General features: G+C 36.5%; 1 protein-coding gene across 5 annotated transcripts in view; it reads right to left on the reverse strand.

Annotated features, from left to right (window-relative positions):
• The window catches only part of FER (FER tyrosine kinase), a 468,361-nt gene that overhangs the window by 202,451 nt on the left and 240,308 nt on the right, over window positions 1-25,602 (reverse strand). The window lies entirely within an intron of this gene.

Here is a 25,602-nt window from a genome sequence, read left to right on the forward strand (position 1 = left end):
ATAATAACCTTTTGTTTTAAAAGACAGGAGGACCTAAAATTAAGGCATTTGATTTATATTCATGATCACTGTTTGATCGTTGACCAACAAAATGTTGGTCTGACAAAATCAGACACACCAAACACGTTTATAGGCATATGGATTGGTTTCCGTGGTTAAAGTGAAAACAGTGTTCCATATGCTCTACGTACAACTTCACTCTGCCTTTTAGCACAGGTTCATTTTGGGGTTATTCATTCTCGGCCCCTGTCTAAACAGAATGCCTGATACGCAATGAATTTTCAGTTAGCAAAGAGTATTTAGCTACTCAGAAGCTAAATAGTTCCTCCAGCAGCTTATTATCAGTCTATAGAGTTGAGATGAATTAATAACGTGGTCCAAAATTAACAATATATTGTACACTCTCCTACACAAGCAGCACTTGTGTGCAGAAAGACCTCATGAAACAAATACAGACAGGGATATGCAGAAACATGTAATTGTATTCTCTGGCCTTTCAAAGATTGGACAACTCAGGTCTTAAACAGAAGAAAAAGGCTGCCTGGGAACAGGGCTTTCTCAGCGCACTGTGTCTCTACTCTGTGTCCACTTATAGTGATTATTCAACTAAAAGTGACCAAGTCCTCCAAGAGGAATGAAGGAATTGCAAATATTCCCCTCCGTTCAGGGGCACTCGAAGACACAGAAGGTAAATTAAAGAGGTAACAGGACACAGCAAAGAGATGGCCTTACTTACTTTTCTTACTTACAGTAAGAAAACCACATTTCTGCTCAAAAATATAGTTTTGTTCATGATCCTATTTCATTTTAAATTACCATATTACACTAATATCGAATGCTTCTCCCAGTTCTCTTGTTGGAATACTTGTATTATTCACCTGTCACACTGTATCATAATTATCTGTTTACTTGTCAAGCTTCCCTAGCAGACTGGCAGCTCTTTGAGGGCAGAGACTATGTCTTTGTCATCACTGTAGCTTCTGAGTTTGTCAAGAAGCTGTCATGTAATGGGTATTAGTCAATTAATATTGCATAAATGAAAGAATGAATATATGCTCCTCCAACTACGATTTTTAAAGACAGTCAAGAATTTGCCTCCCCATCAGCATCTTAACCTTTCTAAATTTATCGAAAAATCAATTTTAAAAGAAAAAGAAAAACTTATATGATGCCAAGAACTGATATTTCAAGTTTTACTACAAAGGAAACTGATACAGCAGTTTTAAAAAGCCTTGAACAGCAAAACTTATAAATGGAAATGATGATACCACTGTGATGACTGCAAAGGGTCTAGCAGATGTTGCTTTGATAAAAATGCTGTATTGCTGTGTTAGAAGGAGCTTATGAAATCATATATACACAAGTTTCAAGATCTATGTAACTGTCAAACACAAGACCAACTTTTTCGTGTAACTAGATTGAGACTGACATTATTTCTGGAGACATAAATACCATACTTTCATATTAACAACTACAGAGACATTTAAAACAAAATGATCTTTTAAAAAATCAACATTACAAAAATTACCGTAAAAACGAAGGTAACAATGAAGTCAGAAAATGCATTTAAGACTCCACCATCACGACTCTAATAGGTAATAACATTTCCCATGTTCAGCAAAGTGAGCAATCAGTGAGTTAAGTATGAAGAGTCTTTTCCTTAAGAAAGGTGGGTAAGGGGAAGCAATGCTTCATAAGTTAGGTTGTATTTGGCATTTATTTCCACCCGCACCTCTATCCATTCAATGTCCTATCAAGACAAAAATATCTCTTTGAACAAACCTCTCCAGTATGCACACTACTGATGGAGTGCCTTCACATTAACACAACACAGGCCACAAAGAGGGCAACCTTGGGAAAGACTTTCTGGAAATCACATTATGTAAAGAAAAGTTGTTTTAAAAATGAAACCTTTTACTTTGAAACAAATGAGTCAAAAAGCAAAGGATGGGGCTTTAAGTACCTCCTTAAAATGAACTCAATGGGTAGGGCTTCAGATTTAGCCTTAAAGTAAGTAAATAAAATTTTAATTCCCACAGATCGAACTTGCCAATCAACATACCACTGCTATGAAAAGCCAATAAGCAATTCCCCGTTTCTCCACAAGCACTCTCTCTACATTTAATCACAAGCCCAGCTGAGTTTTATTGATCTCTGGGACCATTATCTTTGTTGTTATCATTATTTTTACTAACCTAATTTGTTAAACTTTTTTAAACAAGCCTACATTACTGTAGGATCTCTATATTTAAGAAGCTCACAATCATTAGCATCTTCATGATAAATACAATAACAGCATTATATTAGCACTATGAATTTAATGTCAAGAACAGAGAAGAGAATGATTAATTTTTACTGCGCCAAAACATAAATGTTCAAAACTCAAAAACATTGTAAAAATAATAGTCAAGTAAAGAATATAACGGGTCTCTGAATTATGGCTTGAGCAGAAGAACAGGCTGACACTGAAGATTTAAAATCAGCACAACCAGATGAGCAACTGGGTATGGCAAATAAGGGAAGATAGCCCGGAAATCTAGTCTACACAAATGATGATAGTTCAGATGACAGTTTCATGAGCCATGGATCAAGAAATGAAATCAGGAAAAGTCATCAAGGTGTGGTTCTCTTCTATATGATTTTATTTTGAGACACCCAAATCCAGGTGTTGATATCTGCAGGCAATTATTATGGGATGAAAGCTTATAGGATTGGTAAGAGAATGGCAGCATAACACATGTACAGAGGGACAGAAAAGGAGAATCAAAAGGGAAAACGGAAAGCAAATTTTCAAAAGTTCAAATTCTAGTGGATTGTGAAATGGGACTTTGCTTTTTCTCCCGTCCAATGTGGATTCTCCTCCTCACCTTGAATCTTGGCTTGCCCTGTTACTTAATGTGAAAATAAATTGCGGCAGAAGTGGTACCATGCCATCTACCAAGACCAAACCTCAAGAGACCTTGACATTTTCATCTTTGCCATCTTGGAACAGTACCCTGAGATTATGAGGCTGTTAAGAAGCCTGGGATTAAAGACTAGCCTTTTAAGCGGCCTCAGCAGAAACCACCCTTTAACTTGCCAGCTGGGTGTAAACACAAGCAAGAGCCCAAGCTAAATCAGCAGGATGGCTCAGGCAACCCACAAAAATCATGAGAAATCATAAACACTGTTTTAAGACACTAGGTTTTGTGGTGTCTATTATACAGCAGTAAATAAAGTGAGAACCAAGAGAGGTCTGGACACTGGAAAAAGCAAAAAGGAGAAGATAGCTCCCATAAAAAGTAATCAGAATTTTCAAAAAGTAGCAGAGGTTTCACATGGGCTGAAAGCAGGAAACAGGTTACTAAAGCTAGTAAGGAGAAGTCATCTTGGATACTTGCAAGTTCAATTTCAGTAAGGTGGTCCGGGTAGAAGCCTTGTTCCATGGTTTTCAAATGAGTCACTGATGAGAAAAATCAATGTGGTATGACAAATTATTCTTATAAGTTACTTTATAAAAGAAAAAAGAGATGAGTTATTAAAGACTAAAGGAGAAGACGAGTTGAATGAAAGCTTTGGCTATTATTGTATAAGATAAGGATGGAGTGGCTGAGGAGAAGACTGTAAGGGGACAAGAAAAATATTTTTTAAAAAAATTTTTTAAGGGGGGAGGAGTCAAGATGGCAGAGAAGTAGCAGGATGAGACTACTTCAGCTAGCCGGAGATCAGCTAGATGGCTTGTCTAAGATTGCAAACACCTGAAAATCCATCGGCAGATCGAAGAGAAGAACAGCAATTCTGGAAACAGAAAAACAACCACTTTCTGAAAGGTAGGACCAGCGGAGAAGTGAATCCAAAGCGACGGGAAGATAGACCCCGGGGGGAGGGGCCGGCTGCTGGCAAGCGGCAGAGCAACGGCGCACAAAATCAGGACTTCTAAAAGTCTGTTCCGCTGAGGGACATCGCTCCAGAGGCTACACCGGGGAGAAGCCCACGCGGGGTCAGCGTGGCCTCAGGTCCCGCAGGGTCACAGAAGGATCGGGGGTGTCTGAGTATCGCAGAGCTTGCGGGTATTGGAACGGGAAAGCCGGCTACAGAGACAGAGCGGACAGTAAGCTCACAGCTCAGTGTTACCTTGAACCGGTCGCAGGCTCGGTGAGCTCAGAGCGCAGCCGGAGGTCAGGCAGACGGGAGTAACTGGGCGCTGTTCTATGAGGGCGCACTGAAGAGTGGGGCCCTGGGCTCTCGGCTCCTCCGGGCCGGAGACCAGGAGGCCGCCTTTTGTATTCCCCGTCCTCCGGAACTCTACAGAAAGCGCTCAGGGAACAAAAGCTCCTGAAAGCAAATTCAAGCGGATTACTCACCCCGGCCCCTGATAAGGGCGGTGCAATTCCGCCTGGGGCAAGGACACTTGAGAATCACTACAACAGGCCCCTCCCCCAGAAGATCAACAAGAAATCCAGCCAAGACCAAGTTCACCTACCAAGGAGTGCGGTTTCAATACCAAGAAGAGCAGCAGAATTCCAGAGGAGGAGAAAGCAAACCACGGAACTCATGGCTTTCTCCCTATGATTCTTTAGTCTTGCAGTTAATTTAATTTTTTTTTCTTTTTCATTTTTTTTCTCTTCCTCTGGTAAAACTTTTTTAACTTTTACACTTTTCTTCTGTAACGTTTTTTAAATAGTTTATCTAATACATATATATTTTTGTCTTTTTTATACGTTTCCTTATTTGTTTTTTTTTTTAATTCTTTTCTTTCTTTCTCTCTTTCTGAACCTCTTTTTATCCCATTTCTCCCCTTAACGATTTGGGATCTCTTCTGATTTGGTTAAAGCATATTTTCCTGGAGTTGTTGCCACCATTTTAGTATTTTACTTGCTCCTTCATATACTCTTATCTGGACAAAATGACAAGACGGAAAAATTCAACACAAAAAAAAGAACAAGAGGCAGTACCGAAGGCTAGGGACCTAATCAATACAGACATTGGTAATATGTCAGATCTAGAGTTCAGAATGACAATTCTCAAGGTTCTAGCTGGGCTCGAAAAAGGCATGGAAGATATTAAAGAAACCCTCTCGGGAGATATAAAAGCCCTTTCTGGAGAAATAAAAGAACTAAAATGTAACCAAGATGAAATCAAAAAAGCCATTAATGAGGTGCAATCAAAAATGGAGGCTCTCACTGCTAGGATAAATGAGGCAGAAGAAAGAATCAGTGATATAGAAGACCAAATGACAGAGAATAAAGAAGCCGAGCAAAAGAGGGACAAACAGCTACTGGACCACGAGGGGAGAATTCGAGAGATAAGTGACACCATAAGACAAAACAACATTAGAATAATTGGGATTCCAGAAGAAGAAGAAAGAGAGAGGGGAGCAGAAGGTATACTGGAGAGAATTATTGGAAAGAATTTCCCCAATATGGCAAAGGGAGCAAGCATCAAAATTCAGGAGGTTCAGAGAACGCCCCTCAAAATCAATAAGAATAGGCCCACACCCCGTCACCTAATATTAAAATTCACAAGTCTTAGTGACAAAGAGAAAATCCTGAAAGCAGCCCAGGAAAAGAAGTCTGTAACATACAATGGTAAAAATATTAGATTGGCAACAGACTTATCCACAGAGACCTGGCAGGCCATAAAGAGCTGGAATGATGTATTCAGACCACTAAACGAGAAAAACATGCAGCCAAGAATACTATATCCAGCTATCATTGAAAATAGAAGGAGAGATTAGAAGCTTCCAGGACAAACAAAAACTGAAAGAATTTGCAAACACCAAACCAGCTCTACAGGAAATATTGAAAGGGGTCCTCTAAGCAAAGAGAGCCCACAAGCAGTACATCAGAAAGGAACAGAGATAATATACAGTAACAGTCACCTTACAGGCAACACAATGGCACTAAATTCATATCTCTCAATAGTTACCCTGAATGTTAATGGGCTAAATGCCAAAACAAAAGACACAGGATATCAGAATGGATAAAAAAACAAAACCCATCTATATGTTGCCTACAAGAAACTCATTTTAAGCCCAAAGACACCTCCAGATTTAAAGTGAGGGGGTGGAAAAGAATTTACCATGCTAATGGACATCAGAAGAAAGCAGGAGTGGCAATCCTTATATCAGATCAATTAGATTTTAAGCCAAAGACTATAATAAGAGATGAGGAAGGACACTATATCATACTCAAAGGGTCTGTCCAACAAGAAGATTTAACAATTTTAACTATCTACGCCCCCAACGTGGGAGCAGCCAACTATATAAACCAATTAATAACAAAATCAAAGAAACACATAAACAATAATACAATAATAGTAGGGGACTTCAACACTCCCCTCACTGAAATGGACAGATCATCCAAGCAAAAGATCAGCAAGGAAATAAAGGCCTTAAACGACACACTGGACCAGATGGACATCACAGATATAGTCAGAACATTTCATCCCAAAGCAACAGAATACACATTCTTCTCTAGTGCACATGGAACATTCTCCAGAATAGATCACATCCTCGGTCCTAAATCAGGACTCAACCGGTATCAAAAGATTGGGATCATTCCCTGCATATTATCAGACCACAATGCTCTAAAGCTAGAACTCAACCACAAAAGGAAGTTTGGAAAGAACCCAAATACATGGAGACTAAACAGCATCCTTCTAAAGAACGAATGGGTCAACCGGGAAATTAAAGAAGAATTGAAAAAAATCATGGAAACAAATGATAATGAAAATACAACGGTTCAAAATCTGTGGGACACAACAAAGGCAGTCCTGAGAGGAAAATATATAGCGGTACAAGCCTTTCCCAAGAAACAAGAAAGGTCTCAGGTACACAACCTAACACTACACCTAAAGGAGCTGGAGAAAGAACAAGAAAGAAACCCTAAGCCCAGCAGGAGAAGAGAAATCATAAAGATCAGAGCAGAAATCAATGAAATAGAAACCAAAAAAACAATAGAACAAATCAACAAAACTAGGAGCTGGTTCTTTGAAAGAATTAATAAAATTGATAAACCCCTGGCCCAACTTATCAAAAAGAAAAAAGAAAGGACCCAAATAAATAAAATCATGAACGAAAGAGGAGAGATCACAACTAACACCAAAGAAATACAAACTATTATAAGAACATACTATGAGCAACTCTACGCCAATAAATTTGACAATCTGGAAGAAATGGATGCATTCCTAGAAACATATAAACTACCACAACTGAACCAGGAAGAAATACAAAGCCTGAACAGACCCAAAACCAGTAAGGAGATTGAAACAGTCATTAAAAATCTCCAAACAAACAAAAGCCCAGGGCCAGACGGCTTCCCAGGGGAATTTTACCAAACATTTAAAGAAGAACTAATTCCTATTCTCCTGAAACTGTTCCAAAAAATAGAAATGGAAGGAAAACTTCCAAACTCATTTTATGAGGCCAGCATCACCTTGATCCCAAAACCAGACAAGGATCCCATCAAAAAAGAGAGCTATAGACCAATATCCTTGATGAACACAGATGCGAAAATACTCCACAAAATACTAGCCAATAGGATTCAACAGTACATTAAAAGGATTATTCACCACGACCAAGTGGGATTTATTCCAGGGCTGCAAGGTTGGTTCAACATCCGCAAATCAGTCAATGTGATACAACACATCAATAAAAGAAAGAACAAGAACCATATGATACTCTCAATAGATGCTGAAAAAGCATTTGACAAAGTACAGCATCCCTTCCTGATCAAAACTCTTCAAAGTGTAGGGATAGAGGGCACATACCTCAATATCATCAAAGCCATCTATGAAAAACCCACCGCAAATATCATTCTCAATGGAGAAAAACTGAAAGCTTTTCTGCTAAGCTCAGGAACACGGCAGGGATGTCCATTATCACCACTGCTATTCAACATAGTACTAGAGGTCCTAGCCTCAGCAATCAGACAACAAAAGGAAATTAAAGGCATCCAAATCGGCAAAGAAGAAGTCAAATTATCACTCTTCGCAGATGATATGATACTATATGTGGAAAACCCAAAAGACTCCACTCCAAAACTGCTAGAACTTATACAGGAATTCAGTAAAGTGTCAGGATATAAAATCAATGCACAGAAATCAGTTGCATTTCTCTACACCAACAGCAAGACAGAAGAAAGAGAAATTAAGGAGTCAATCCCACTTACAATTGCACCCAAAACCATAAGATGCCTAGGAATAAACCTAACCAAAGAGGCACAGAATCTATACTCAGAAAACTATAAAGTACTCATGAAAGAAATTGAGGAAGACACAAAGAAATGGAAAAATGTTCCATGCTCCTGGATTGGAAGAATAAATATTGTGAAAATGTCTATGCTACCTAAAGCAATCTACACATTTAATGCAATTCCTATCAAAGTACCATCCATCTTTTTCAAAGAAATGGAACAAATAATTCTAAAATTTATATGGAACCAGAAAAGACCTCGAATAGCCAAAGGGATATTGAAAAAGAAAGCTAACATTGGTGGCATCACAATTCCGGACTTCAAGCTCTATTACAAAGCTGTCATCATCAAGACAGCATGGTACTGGCACAAAGACAGACACATAGATCAACGGAACAGAATAGAGAGCCCAGAAATAGACCCTCAACTCTACGGTCAACTAATCTTCGACCAAGCAGGAAAGAATGTCCAATGGAAAAAAGACAGCCTCTTCAATAAATGGTGCTGGGAGAATTGGACAGCCACATGCAGAAAAATGAAATTGGACCATTTCCTTACACCACACACAAAAATAGACTCAAAATGGATGAAGGACCTCAATGTGCGAAAGGAATCCATCCAAATCCTTGAGGAGAACACAGGCAGCAACCTCTTTGACCTCAGCCGCAGCAACATCTTCCTAGGAACAACGCCAAAGGCAAGGGAAGCAAGGGCAAAAATGAACTATTGGGATTTCATCAAGATCAAAAGCTTTTGCACAGCAAAGGAAACAGTTAACAAAATCAAAAGACAACTGACAGAATGGGAGAAGATATTTGCAAATGACATATCAGATAAAGGACTAGTGTCCAGAATCTATAAAGAACTTAGCAAACTCAACACCCAAAGAACAAATAATCCAATCAAGAAATGGGCAGAGGACATGAACAGACATTTCTGCAAAGAAGACATCCAGATGGCCAACAGACACATGAAAAAGTGCTCCATATCACTCGGCATCAGGGAAATACAAATCAAAACCACAATGAGATATCACCTCACACCAGTCAGAATGGCTAAAATCAACAAGTCAGGAAATGACAGATGCTGGCGAGGATGCGGAGAAAGGGGAACCCTCCTACACTGTTGGTGGGAATGCAAGCTGGTGCAGCCACTCTGGAAAACAGCATGGAGGTTCCTCAAAATGTTGAAAATAGAACTGCCCTATGACCCAGCAATTGCACTATTGGGTATTTACCCTAAAGATACAAACGTAGTGATCTAAAGGGGCATGTGCACCCGAATGTTTATAGCAGCAATGTCCCCAATAGCCAAACTATGGAAAGAACCTAGATGTCCATCAACAGATGAATGGATAAGGAAGATGTGGTATATATACATAATGGAATACTATGCAGCCATCAAAAGAAATGAAATCTTGCCATTTGGGACAACATGGATGGAACTAGAGCGTATCATGCTTAGCGAAATAAGTCAAGCAGAGAAAGACAACTATCATATGATCTCCCTGATATGAGGAAGTGGTGATGAAACATGGGGGCTTAAGTGGGTAGGAGAAGAATAAATGAAACAAGATGGGATTGGGAGGGAGACAAACCATAAGTGACTCTTAATCTCACAAAACAAACTGAGGTTTGCTGGGGGGATGGGGGTTGGAGACGGGGGTGGGATTATGGACATTGGGGAGGGTATGTGCTTTGGTGAGTGCTGTGAAGTGTGTCAACCTGGTGATTCACAGACCTGTACCCCTGGGGATAAAAATATATGTTTATAAAAAATTAAAAATTATAAAAAAAAATACTTGGAAAAAAAAAATTTTTAAATAGAGAAAATTAATATATCAAACGCCTAAGGGAGGTGAGATGCCACAATAATATACCACAGACTAGGAGACTTAAACAACAAACATTTGTGTCTCACGGTTCTGGAGGCTGCAAAGTCAAAGTTCAAGGCCCCGGCCAACACAGTGCCTGGTGGAAACACTCTCCTGGGAACACCTTCTTGCTGTATTCTCACATGGCAGAGAAACAGTGTGTGTCTCTTTCTCTTTTGATACGGACATGAATCTCATTATGGAGGCACCCTCATGACCTCATTTAAACCTAATTACCTCCTTAAGGCCCCACTTCTTAATACCATCCCACAGGGACTAGGGTTTCAACATATGAATTTTGGCAGTGGGGGAGACACAAACGTGCAGTCCATAACAATGAGTTCACCAGAGAAAAAACGAAAAATCAAAGAACCCAGGAGGAGAGTTGATTCGAGCTGGCATAAGAGAGAAAGATGGAGGTTAGGAGAGGTAAAAATAATTGTTGAGAGAGTGCACCAGGGTTTCTTACTTATCCAGGTTCTTAGTAATAGAAGCAAGATCACCTGCTGAGATGGGAGGAAACAGTAAATAGTTTAACAGCTTGAGAGAAAAATGGCAAACTTTGGAAAAAGCTGTATAAAATGGGGAGCAAAATCAAATAGACATGAGAACTATTATTTCAAGCAAAATGGTGAATATCTGTAATCATAGTAGTTGTAGTCAGTGAGAAAAATGACCATTTTGTCATTTAAATAGAAAATAAGGACAGCATTTTTTAAAAATAAATTTCATGTATTAATAAACACAATAAAGTAATGTTAAAAGGGTGGGTGGGTGGCTTAGTTGGTTAGGCATCCGACTCTTAATCTCAGCTCAAGTCTTGATCTCAGGGTTGTGAGTTCAAGCTCCGAGTTGGGCTCCACACTGGGTGTAGAGGCTACTTTAAAAAAAAAAGGGGCAGGTACACTTTATTTCATCCATGAGTACAGGGCTGTCCTTTTAATCTCCTGGTTTCTGTCTTAATACCCACCAAAGATGGTATGTGCATCACAAACGTATGAAATGATGTATGAATGTATGAAAACATATGAAATGATGCCTAAAAATGATGCTTAACCTCATTAGCATTAGGGAAATGCAAATTAACCATACAATGAGATTACCTTTACATACCCATGAGAATGACGAACAGTAACTAATTTACATTTTTTTCAATTGACAAAGCAAGCATTGGCAAGAATTTAGAGTGAATAGAATTCTCATGCATTATTGGTGGGTCTGCAAAATGTTATAGTCATTTTGGAAATGTATGCTGAAGAGGCACCTGGGTGGCTCAGCAGGTTAAAGCCTCTGCCTTCGGCTCAGGTCATGATCCCAGGGTCCAGGGATAGAAACTCACATCGGGTTCTCTGCTCAGCAGGGAGCCTGCTTCCCCACCCCCCTCTCTGCCTACTGTGATCTCTGTCTGTCAAATAAATAAATAAAATCTTAAAAAAAAAAATGTATGCTAAAAAGGATTAATTTTTATTTATCTGCATATAAATTATCCCTCCAAACGTATGACCAAAACAATGTAAAATGCCTTCAAAATAAAATACTACAAAGACTGTTGTCTGTACTACTTTGGGCCCAAACATAAAGGACCACTATACTAATATATTAATACATGTATTTTAGGATGTAAACTATTATTATTTCAAAACCCCATTGAACAAATATCAATAAATATGTAATTAAAACTGTTTTTCATATCCTAAATGAAATAAAGTTAGAGATTAATTCTCAACTTTCCAATTACCTATCTATAAAAGATGGTGAACTAGAGCTTCTCCAATAATAATGGCATTTGCTTAGCACAACATAGTATATAAAGTGTAGATTCCATACTGGTTTAATTTTATTCAATACCAAAGTTAAACTTTTAAAACAAAGGATTGCAGACAAGCTTTACCAAGGCTTTTCCTCTACAGACTTGCTAAGAATCAGTATATTTCTTTAATGATCTTAACTCAGGGGGGTGAGCTTTCTGCCATACACACAGCACAATTACCTTATTTCCCACCATGTATTTACATACGTTCAGTTCCAGACCACTGTAAAAGTGTGGATACCACAATAAAGCAAGTCAAACTAATTTTTGGTTTCCCGGTGCATATGAAAGTTTTGTTTATACTGTACAGTAGTCTAGTAAGTGAGCAATAGCAGTATGTCTAAAAACAAATGTACATACCTTAATTAAAAAAATGCTTTCCTGCTACAAAATGCTGATCATCATCTTATCCTTCACTGAGTCACAATCACTGATTATGGATCAGCATGACAAATATAATAATGACAAATCTGAAATATTGCAAAAATTACTAAAATGTGACACAGAGACATGAAGAGAGCAAATGCTATTGAAAAAATGGGACCAAAAGACTCCCTGGATGCAAGATTGCCAGAAACTTTAATTTGTAAAAAATGCAGCTATCTGCGAAGCAAACACACACACAAAAAAAACAAGATATACTTGCACTCTCCTGCTTAGTGCTGTGTGTTCAGCAGCTGCGGCATCTCTTCACCATTAAAACTTTTGCTAGAAAACCCCACCTGTAAAGCTCCAGCACACACTGCGCTCTGGCAACGCTATTACTGCCTTTCATCCCTTTATTCTTTTTTTTTTTTTTTATGATTTTACTTATTTATTTGACAGAGAGAGACAACAACAAGAGAGGGAACACAAGCAGGGGGGTGGGAGAGGGAGAAGCAGGCTACCCGCCAAGCAGGGAACCTGATGCAGGGCTCTATCCCAAGACTCTGGGATCATGACCTGAGCTGAAGGCAGAAGCTTAAAGCCTGAGCCACCCAGGTTTCCCTCATCCCTTTATTCCTGTGGATGTAATGACTTCTCACTTCGTTGAGTTTCTGGGCAACTAACCATCGCCTGTTTGCTCACTTAATCCTGCCCATGATTCTATTAGCAGTTCCTTTATTTAAACTTAGTCTCTTCATTTAAGCCATCTGGGTGGAACTGTGTTTTCTACCAGGCCTACACACATACATCACACACAGATATATCACCCATACATATGCACTATGATACTTCATTACATAAATATACCAACCAACATCAAGTTTCAAAAGACAGTAACCAAATGGTCATAACTACTAATTGCTTCAGGGGTTCAAAGCAGACAGATCCCAAACCCATGTACTGTGTGTGTTTGTGTCTATCTAACAGACATATTACAAAGAGAAACTGCCAACACTACCATGTTTTGTAATATAAACTTTAAAATCTTTTAAAGAGAATTTATAATCAATGCTTTAAATAATATTTTGTAGCTTGTTTGTTCAGTTAAGGGCATGGTTTAAGCATATTACTATAACTAACTAACACAAAAACATATTTAATAGGCTGCATAACATTCAATTATGTGAATTTATAATCATTTATCTGTTCTTTTTTGCAGAGATTTGGATTATTTCTAAATCTTTACTATTGTTTTCAATGCTTTGGTGATGATCCCTGAACTTCTAGTATTTCTTTAGAATATATTCCTGGAGGTAATGTCACTGGGGAATGGATATGACTCTTGAAACCACTGATAGTGATACCCAATAAAATGTTCTATGACTGTGAAAAGGTTCTATATCTGCTGTGTGCAATATGTAGCCCTTAGCCCAATGTGCTCATTGAGCACTTGAAATGTGGTGAATGAGACTAGGGAAATAAATACTGAATTTACATAGCCGATGTGGCTAGTGGCTATTTAGTATTGCACAGCATAGCACTTGCTGCCTAATTCATGCCTACTTATCATACAGAAAAGTTGCAGCAATTTACATTTCATCAGCAGACAATGAGAGTGCCCCTGTCCTCAAACATTTATTATGGCATTTATTGTTTTCCAATATTTGTCAGTTTGTTAGGAAAAGACAGAGTGTAATTGCTTTTTTATTTATATTTTTTTGGGAATGCTCAGGTTAAATCTTTTTTTCCATGTATTGTTTTTCCTTCATAAATTTGTTTGCCCACTTTTCTAGGAGAGAATAAATTTGTTTTTCTTAAAACATATATACTCTATATGTTAAATAATTAATGCCTGCCATATCTTCTGCAAATAATTTTTTAATTGTGCCTTTTGACATACAAGAATTTTCTATTTTAATGCAAGCTTACTGATCTTCTGTTTGTGCCTGTATTCAAGCCAATTTAGATAAGGTCTCAAGTCGACTTTACATAATTTATTCATCATCTTTATGAATACAAAAAGTTAAGAAGAAATAGTGGACTTATGCTTTAAAACCTTACCCCTGCCTCAAACACATAGTAATGGTGGATTAAATATAAAAAGAAATAATCAAAAAGGCTGTGCAGGACTCAGAAACAAAATAAAGACTTTGAAAAATAAAGACACAAAGCATTGAGTAGAGTTGATGCTACACACTTGATGTGCTTCTGTGTTATGTGTCATGAATTTGACTATTATAATAAAGGCCTTTCTCCTACTTAGTAAAAGGAACTAAAAAGAGATCCAGGATCCCTGCTTAAAACAGCAAATACACAATTCAAAGAGGTGGAAACCAGAAGGGTCTCTAATTACCAGGGGATACAACTGAAATTACTACCTATCAGAGGAGCAAAACTAGTAAGCATGGTCTAGATGTAAAGAAATGGGAATTCCTTCACCCTCTTTTTTTTTTTTTTTAAGATTTTATTTATTTATTTGACAGACAGAGATCACAAGTAGACAGAGAGGCAGGCAGAGAGAGGGGGAAGCAGGCTCCCTGCTGAGGCTTGATCCCAGGACCCTGGGATCATGACCTGAGCCGACGGCAGAGGCTTTAACCCACTGAGCCACCCAGGTGCCCCTCCTTCACTTTCTTGACGGGAGTATAAGTTGACACAAACACAGGGGAAAACAACTTTAGCAACATCTAACTAAATTTAAGCTGTGCATATCCTTTCATCTTGCTCCTCTACCTTCGGATAAAAGAGACACAGGTATCCCACATCTAGACAAGGATGCTCTCTAGCATTGTTTGTGTTAGTGAAAATTAAAAGCAAAATTTTTTAAATCAAAATATTCATTAACAGGAACATGTATGAATTGTTATATCCTTGAAATTTAAAAACAGATTTAAAAGTTGAAACCAGTTAAAATAAATGAACCAGATTTTCCCTATTAATATGAGCAAACAAAAGTTTAAATAGTAAGTAAAAAAGCAAGTTGCAGAATGATAAACATAGCAAAATCTTAATAACATGCAATAAGTGTAAAACTTCAAAACAAACAATGCTTATAGATAGTATAAATAATATAGTAAGGCTATAGTATAAAAATATAAGGAAAGATAAATCAGAGACGTAGGTAACTCTGGAGTTAGAAAAGTGAATAGAATCAAGGAAGTCTTCAAGTTTGTCCATATTGTTTCAATTCTTATTTCTAAAAAATTTTAAGTATGGCAAAATGTTAGAAAAAAATTAAAATGACTTTGGATATGGGTACATAGGATTTCATTCTCTGTATTTTCCCATACTGGAAATAATTTATATTACAAAATGAACAAGAAAGAACCTACAAAGAATCCTCCAAAAGCCTTTTCCAAATAAAATGTATACAAACCACATAAGCAATTTAAGTGGACTTCTGGTAACAAACAAGATGGAGAAATTCTGGTAACAAACAAGATGGAGAACTCCACTATCATCTATTGCTCCTACAAACAAAAGTCTGGACAAAACAGAGAACCAATTACCTGAGGACACAAAAAAGTTAACAATAAAAGGCAGACTGGGAAAGAGACGCAAAACTTAACAAAAACTCATGACAAGGATGAGTTTGGTGGTTATTCTTCCTCTGTTATCTCCTGACTTAGATAGAGAGGAAATACATAACAGTAAAGGGCACCAAAAAAAATAAATAAATAAAAATAAAAAAATAAAGAGAGAGAGAGAGAGAGAAAGAAAAAAGAAAAATTGAGAGAAACCCTGCCTTCCTGTCCAGGGAACCAGGAAAATAGACCTCTCTTAGCTGAAGAGTAGAGAGCGTCTCCCTTCTTTTTCCCCTCTTCCTTCTTTCCCTGCAGATCAGCCCCGGAACGTGGCTGCAGTCACAGATGTCCACTGCAGTGGGGGCGATGAGGGGAGCACCTAAACACCCAAAGAGAAACAGGAAAAGACAATCTGGTGGTTCCAAAAGTGCTGGGGGGTATATCCTGATATTTCCTTCTCTTGTTTTTCTCTTGCTCTTAACCCAACCATGACCCTGGTTAAGTGGAACCGCACAGCGGCAGAAACGGCAGAAACTCCAAGAGAAACTTCTCTTACAGTTGGAAAAAATGGAAGAAATGGAAATAAGAGACTATGGCAGTCATCTTGAAGAGAAGATGATCCCATAATTTTGTATATGACACAAAACAATGTTAGGAGGTGTATGTCCATGGCATTTCTACACATTTCAAACTATCTTTTCAAGAATGTTATATAGCAGACAGCATTAGAAACTAGGGATGGTCTCCCCTTATGATTTGTGGGGAAGGAGCACTGATACAAAGTTCAGGCTTCCTGCTACACCATGACTAAGGGACTGTCTACATCCCTCCGGCTGGCTGTTTCTCTACCAACCAAGTTCATGGAAGTGTGGCAAACAAACTCGGCAGCATCCCAGCATGCTGCTCCTCAAAATTGCTTGACCACTTGAAACACAAATCCCATGCTCACCCTCAGGTTGTACATATGCTAGAATTCCATTTATATGACATTCTGGAAAAGGCAAAATGATAGGGACAAAAAAAAAAAAAAAAAACAGGTTAGTATCTGCCAGGGGCTAAAGGGAAAGGTTGACTACAAAGGGCGAGCACAGGAGAATTTTGTGAATTGGATAAAAAAAGTGCTGGATTTTGATTTCTGTAGTGCTCACATGATTCAAAATACTTGTCAGAATTCAGAAAACTGTATACTAAAAAGAGTGAATTTTACTATATTAAGTAAATTAATTTAAAAATAGTAAATACATATAAAAACATAAATTTAAAATTTGTATTTTTAAACTTCAAAAAGCAGCTTGGAAGTTCACATTTAGTAAAAAATCTAAAACATTCACCCAAGAAATGCTATGCTTCATAGATCACATAATACAGAACCAACATGAAAACACTAATAAACTAATTTTGGTAGTGACAGGATAGCAGGAATTTCACAAATTTAGGATAATCTTGTTATTTGGTGTTCCTTCTTCTAGATCAGAAGATGTCCTATGGTTTGTTTTCTTTTTCAGGTGTTAAATATAGGAAAAAAAAAATCTAATATAACTTCCCTTTCTAATCCCCTTATCTAAGTTGGATTCCTTATCCTATTTTTTTTTTATCTTAACCTTTCACTAACTTTCCTTTTTTATAAAGACTGGATTTTACTCCTTAAGAATTTATACCAAATCTGACACAGCTCTGCAAAATTGTTTCTAGCTATAGCTTCACCTCAATTCATACTACCAATTTTATTTATTATCACTATTGCTTAGTGTTCATCAAGCAGCCCCACAATGTACAGGGCACAAAATGATATTTAAATGTCAAATATCAAGCTCAAAGGTCCTGTCCTTTTATTCGCCTTCAAAACTGTCTCAAGTTTGACATTAAGATTTCGATATAAAGACAGATAGCTTTGAGTTTGGGGGCAATATATTTCACTCAACTATTTAATACCAGAGGAACATGCTCATTTCGAATTTGAGATATATGAAAAGGGAAAAGAACTAGAATTATTCAGTCAAAGAAAGAGAAAAATCTGAGATGATTTAATATATTTCTGTGGCTAACCTATAGTTGGAAGGCTTGAAATTGCTTAGATTTTTTCTGAGTAAACTAGCAAGTACTAAAAAACAAAAAACAATAGCACTTAATAAAAGCTTATTAAAAAATAAATGAATGAATAAAGGAAAAATGAATACAGAATTTCTTAAAGTACCAAAATACTGCTCACCTGTTTGAGATTACAAAGTTTACACAAATGTAATGTAAGTAGCAATCCTTAAAATCACATATAACCCTTAAAAAATAAGAGATCAAAGTTGATCCAACCATCCAAAAAGGTTACTTCAATTGACTCTGCATCTTTTCATTAAATTTTAAAGCCTTCCATGGTGATGATCAAATGAATAATTTTTGGTTAATTTGAGTGTTTTCAGTATGTTTGTTTTGGAGGAGCCATAAGAGCTCATTGTCTCTAATTACTCAGGATTACAAAATATGCCTATACTTATTTTCCCCTTTGCTTACCAATAACCAAAGCAATTAAACTATGTATAACCTAATCAATTTCGTTAATGTTAAGCTAGAAGTACACATATGGAGGTGTACATGCAACCTGGGTATTTAATCTCAATACTGACATTATCTCCAACATATTGTATTACTAAAATTCTTTCTCATTATAAATAAGAGTACCACTGCATAAAGTATATCTGTGTATATGTATATACATATGCATGTACAATGTGGTCATATATGTGTGTAAATATATATACATACATATGTACCTATATATTCACATATATAAACATATGTATGTATCATTATAAAATGTTTAGGTCAAATTCATAGGCGCAATATGTAAATACATATCCCTAATTTCTAGCAAAATCTTATTTCATGCCACATCAGTTGTCTACATATTTCAATGTTTAGAGTAGACTACTGAGACTATTTTAGTAGTTATCCATGTGAAAATGTTAGTATAAAAACACATTTCAGATCTGCAGCATATTTGGTAGAGGGTCTCTGTATTGCTTGATTTCATTTAAACTTCATTTTACAGATGCCAATGAAGATGACAGCTCTCTGTTTCACTGAATAATTATTCTCATCATTTTCTCTCTTATTTCTGGCCTTATAGAGATGTATCTCCCACGTCTATTTTGAGACTATTTCTCATTTCGTCTCTTTCGACTACCAAGATGGCATTCCTACTGATACCTCTAAAATATTTATACAGTATTATCACAGTTTCTGTTAACCTCTCATTCATTTCCTTCATTCTCTCTTCACCTGCAATTTTTTTTTGTTAACATATAATGTATTATTAGCCCCAGGGGTACAGGTCCGTGAATCTCCAGGTTTACACACTTCACAGCACTCACCATAGCACATACCCTCCCCAATGTCCATAATCCAACCATCCTTTCCCGGCCCCCCACCACCCCGGCAACCCTCAGTTTGTTTTGTGAGATTAAAAGTCTCTTATGGTTTGTCTCCCTCCCGATCCCATCTTGTTTCATTTATTCTTTTCCTACCGCACCCCCCAAGCCCCCCACGTTGTCTCTCAACTTCCTCATATCAGGGAGATCATATGGTAATTGTCTTTCTCTGATTGACTTATTTCACCTGCAATTTTTAAAAAATCCCTACTTTTCCTTTTGTGTTTCTTTGAATGGCATTAAGCGGGCCATTCAGATGGCACATACACACACATACACATGCATACACCAATGCCGTAATAAGCGTCGGCATGATTTTCCAAGCTGAAATGTTTCTCTCTTTAAGTCAAGATGTCATTCACAACACTTTTTACAGAATCTTGGTCTTCTGGCATTTTGAAACTCATTAATTATCAACCACAATTTTTCAATTTGATCACAATATCTATCTGCACAAGTGGAATATAAATGAGAACCAACAAGATAAAACAAGTTAGAAAAATCATACATTTTTCTTCTAATGCCTTTTCTTCTTGCCTGAGTCGAGCAACTTCTCAAGGTAATCATATACGTATTAACTTGCTTTCAGATTCATCAATATTTTATTTCATACCTAAACTAATTTAAAATTTTGGCTTGTACTGATATAAGTATATGGTAAGAAGCTGTTTATATTGTATGTTTGTGTATTGTGATAAAAAATTAAATGGATTGTATCTGTGGCATGGCCTGAATCACCTAACGGATTCTTGAAAAACATATTGAGTCCCTAAGTACAAAGTGTTATAGGGATAAAAAGTTATTATGATACATACTCCTTGATCTTAGGCTGATTACAGAGATAATGTGACTAAAACAAATATTGGTGAATAGAGTACAAATGGTCTTATTCAAATGAATAGAAATGTATTAAGTGCCTAGCTATATCCTATGAAATTCCTTCATATTAATAGTTATGTATTCTCATGCTTGCTCTGCTTGCAATTTTTATCAGGGAAATACTACTAAAATAACTATATTTGCATAATTGATTTCTTGGACACTTTTCAAAGGCTTATATTAATCATCAAGACACAAAGGGAGAGAAGTAGTCATACACAAGAAATACAACATGTAAAAAATCCTAAACTGGTCAAGTAAAGAAAAACAGACATATGTAGCATTAGTTCACCTTTTTAAAAAAAATGGAAATATGGGTAATATTTCACAGTATGAAAGAAAAGAATGTGTCAAATGACCTAAGATTTTTGAATATTCAGTATGCTCATAAATGTCAATACTTCACTGAATTTACAGATATAATTATTTGTTTAGAACCTAGTATTTCTTCATTATTTTCCTATGCTTTTAATATTTGTAATATACAGTACCTGAACTTAAATATTCTTGCAGAATGGAGTTTAGTCATATTTGTGGCTCTATATTAAAGAATACACAAAGAACAAAAGATCAGTATTATCGACTCCATGCACTCTCATAATCTTTTCAATAATCACTAGTTCTAATTTTTCTCCTATTATAAGTAACAACATGATGAGTGGATTTGGGCATCCAGGCTTTTTCTATTTCAACGTTATTCCCCTCAGACTGATTCCTGGCAATAAGATTAAGTGGTCAAACAATGGCATGACTTATATAACCACTTACTGTGAAGATGTCATCCTACTGGCTTTTAATGTTGTTAAAAATGTTTAAAAAGAGGGGCGCCTGGATGGCTCAGTGGGTTAAAGCCTCTGCCGTCGGCTCAGGTCATGATCCCAGGGTCCTGGGATCAAGACCTGCATTGGGCTCTTCTCCACTCAGCCTGCTTCCCCACCCCACCTCCTACCCCAGCAACACCACTCCCTTTGCCTGCCTCTCTGTGGACTTGTGATAACTGTCTGTCAAATAAATAAATAAAATCTAAAAAAAAAAAAAAATTTAAAAAGAAAGCTAATTATAGCTTCATCTGCAAATGTTTATATTGAACTGGTACATTCTATATTTATTTATTTACACAACCCTCTCCTGTGAGCTGTCAGCCCATGTCCTTTGTCCATTTATGTCTTGGACTTGTAGCATGTCTCTCCTCGTTTTTTATGGGTTATTTCTGATATGCACTAGTCCTAACGTGTGATTTGTCTTGTTATCTTAGATCTCTTTTCTTTTAACATTTAGGATTAGCATATTGTTAGATATTCAAAATTACTCACACTATCCTTTTTTATTTTCTGTATATTTTTTAACCTTTGAAAGTCTTGTCTCTAACTTTAGAAGTTTAAAAATATTAAATTTAATTTTCTTCCCTATTATGATTTGATATTTATATGTAATTCCAATCAATTGTAAATGTTTAATACTGTGAGAAGCAGTGTCTTACTTGCTGCTTTACCAAAGAGCTAACCAGTTTACCTTACCATCAGTGATCAAGCAATAAACCCCTTCCCAATTGATTTTTAGATACATCCTTTATCAAACTTCCAGATGAATAGTAATTTGTCACATCTGTGTGTTTTTTAAGTGTAATGAGAAAAAATGAGCATAATACTCAATGAAATCTAACTATCAAAATGTACAGAAATAATTACTTACTCCTAGGTACTCATTCATCTGCATGATGTCGCGAGTTAAGAGCATCTCCTAGATATTCTTCTTCTATATTTTCAAATATGCTTAGTTAATTCTTCATTCCAATTTTATATATTTTTTTAGATTTAGCCTCTAAAGGTACTTCATTTGTGCATATAATTAAGTAGTTCTGGTGGGGCATTTTATTCAATTTTTACATTTCTATCTTCTAAGCTCATATTAACTGGAGTAATCATGTGGTTTCTGTAAATCTGGTGAGCATATTTGCGGCTCCTTTTTCCATATTCCTCTAGATCTGTGCTTGCACTCAGTTTAACTCTACACAGGAAATTTAAGAAGTAAGAAAGAATAGTGTTCTAGGAAGACTTTAATTATTGTTTACTTCTAGAAAAGTATTTAGAAGGTTATACAAGACAAATACTAGTAGGATTAGGTGACTTAAGGGAAGCATCTGGAAAAATTGTGTAACAGTCCTGACAGCATACATTTCAAGAGTTGGCAAAATGTCTGTTTTGTCTTTTACTACATTGTCAGCACCAGAGGCATAGTAGGTACTCAGTAAATATTTGCAGATTGTATGAAAGAGACTGAAATGACACACAGAGAGAAGGTGATAGAGAAAAGACTGTGCGAATGCAAGTGTGTCTGTGTTAGTGTGCCTTGGGGAGATTTATTAATTTGTCTCACAATCCTACCCATTTTTACCCATTTTTGGAAGAAGAATCTGGGTAATGTACTTTAGTTGACCCAGAAGGACTTGAAATTTTTTAAGCCACCATTTCTCTCTTGGTCTTCTGTGACCTTGAATTCTGCTGATTCTCTTGCTGCTCTGTGACATTGATTCTGCTATTAAAATTTGAAAGTGCCTAAAATCAAATTTTGCTGACAGACTCCAGATGAATAACTTCCATGTTCCCTCTGCTCTCATCTTAGAAGCTCCATATGGCTTATAAATACCACTCATCTCCTTGCTGTGTTGACAAAACTGCTAAGAATGACTGTCATGTCAAAAACTTCACTGTCATAAGATAAAAGTTATTTTACTACTTTGCATACATTTCGTACCTAGAAGAAGACTATGAGTCAGCTGTCCAGATTTCTGACAAAAATCAACTCAGTTTTAAAATATCATTAGATCTCAACTTGGTTTAGACCCAAAGTACTAAGACACTTTAAGGAAGCAGGCAATAAAGTAGGAGGATAGGGTTTTGTTTTGTTAAATATTTTATTTATTTATTTATTTGTCAGAGAGAGAGAGCGCACGCACAAGCAGGCAGAGTGGCAGGCAGAGGCAGAGAGAGAAGCAGGCTCCGCACAGAGCAGGGAGCCTGCTGTGGGACTCAATCCCAGAACTCTGGGATCATGAGCCGAGTCGAAGGCAGTGGCTCAACCAACTGAGCCACCCAGGCGTCCCAAGGATAGGGGTTTTGAGGACACAGGAAAGAGTGTAAAACTGGGAAAATGTGTTATATCACGGTCTAAGAACAAATCTTGGTCAGAGATGCTATCAGTCTTGTAATTTTGTGCTGGTAACTACTTCCCCAGAAGTGCCAAATGTGATGCTCAATTACCTCTAAAATTGTTTCTGGCCCTGCACATACTTCCACATTGCTAAGGCATCTCATCAAGATTAGAATCATTCAATCTATAAATTCATTCTACAAACTACTTACTAACTACTAGGAAACACAATGGCATGAGATACATACTATCCTTGACCTCATGAGGATTAATTACTGTGTAGTGATATTATAATATTAGCTGTATAAACAAATAACAACAGAAACAACTATAAATTTCTCATGCAAGTGTTATTAAGATAACAGAGCCAATAAGGTAAGATTATCACTATTTTATGGGTAAGAAGCAAGGTTTCAAAAGATTAAACTACTAAATATATAATTACAAAGAAATAAAAGTGTTGAAAAAGAAATTTAAAGTGTGTAGTGGGATATTTAATTTTTCTTGGAAGTCAGGGACATTTCTCTGAGAAAATAATGTTTACAGTTTAGCTTTCTTGTTCAATCTAAAATACAACTGACCAAACACAGGCTTAAAAATTGTAATTCTTAAATAGATGAATTTTACTATTTTCTATCTCCGAATCACTTCAGAATGATTGCAGTGAATATACAGCTCATAAAGGGAAGACCAAAAAAATAGTGTTCATGCAGAATATCATTTTAGATATCTTCTTTTGAATTCTGATGAGGCTGTGAAAATCAATTTTGGAACATCAACTTCTCCAAAAAGCCATAAAATAGGCATTTCTGCTTCACTGATTCTTGATCATTAGGATGCCTTGAGATGATTAAAGTTTATAGAGGTCACTGCTTATACCTCAAATAATTACCAGTCTATTCCCTGATAAAAGTGACTTCTCTTATTTCCAAGGGTAGAATACATGCACTTTTATTCCAAATTCCTCCTATATTTTCCCTACCTATATTATAGAAATAAGGTAATGAAGAAAATTTATATGTTCCGGATAGTTCTATTTTTTTTTTTTTTCCTATCTGGATTAGTGATTCTCACATTTTAGAAAGTACCAGAATCATCTAGAAGACTTGTTAAAGGCCCCACTTCCAGAATTTCTTATTCTGTAGGTCTGGAACAAGGCCAGAAAATCAGCTTTCAAAGGATGTTGATACTACCACTCTAGGAAATGCACTTTCAAAACCACACATCTAAGAGGTGAACCTTAGGGAGACCTGCAACTGAAAGTGGAAAAGTACCTATATTTCCTAAATCAACTAAATTTCCCTGGTCCTTAATTAGCATCGCTGATGGTCATATTGAGAAACAGTACATAAAACTCAGTATATGTATTATAAAGGTTAAATTACAGGTACCGTCCACTTCTGTTGCACTGGGAGAGGCAGAACAACACAATGTTCAAGAGCAAACACCCTGAAGGCAAACTGCCTAAATTAGAATCCAAGCTCTGCTACTTAATAGCTATGTTTTCTTGAGAAAATTACTTAACTTCCTGGTGTCTCAGTTTCCTTATGTATAAAATCGAGAAAATAATAATGCCCATCTCAGAGTTAACTTATGAGATGTAAATAAGGAAAGTACTTAGAACAATGTCTGGCTTATAGTATATGTAGTATTTATTACATAAAAGCTGATCTTCTCAATAAAGACTTTCTGGCATATTTTCTCAGATTTCAGAACTATGCATAGCTGTCCTCTGGTGCAGCTTCCTTTTTTATCCTACTTTTGTTGTTTATAAACTCAGAACTGAATTTCCAACCTTATCCACTTCTGCCAAAACTTCTATATGATAATTATATCTTCATTAAATATTTTATGCCTTTTTCTCTTCACTCCAGTTTTATCACCCCCTCATTTTTAGTCTGTTTTATTCAACATATTTTTGCAAGAGTCTCCAAATCTTTTGTTGGAATGAAGCAAAATATACATAAGTCAACCAGCTAATAAATATTAAAGCCCTGACTTTTTCCTATCTTTAAATACTATAATTATAATAATGACTTCAGCTAAGCTCTACTGCCTTTCACACAATCATGAAGTATATAGAATATGCTATCTCATGCATTCACTTCAAAAGATGACCCAAATCCCTCCTAGGTAATAAAAAATCCCACCTAATAAGTCATTCTTTTGCCCTTTTAACAAACATATTCAGTCTTTAGTAAAATGTGAGCAAATAGCAGTAGACTTTATCAGGTTTTATGTCATATCTATGCAACACAGTAACTAAGGTCAGAGTTTATCTGTTACTTTTGCTCCTTCACATCACTTAGTATTAACCATAGAGCCATTGGGGATTTTTGATGACCCCTTAAGGACTAGGGAATCTGGTGACAATAATAAAATGTTCAAGGGCGCCTGGGTGGCT

This window comes from Mustela erminea, chromosome 3 (genome assembly GCF_009829155.1).
Source record: "Mustela erminea isolate mMusErm1 chromosome 3, mMusErm1.Pri, whole genome shotgun sequence".
Lineage (NCBI taxonomy): Eukaryota > Metazoa > Chordata > Mammalia > Carnivora > Mustelidae > Mustela > Mustela erminea.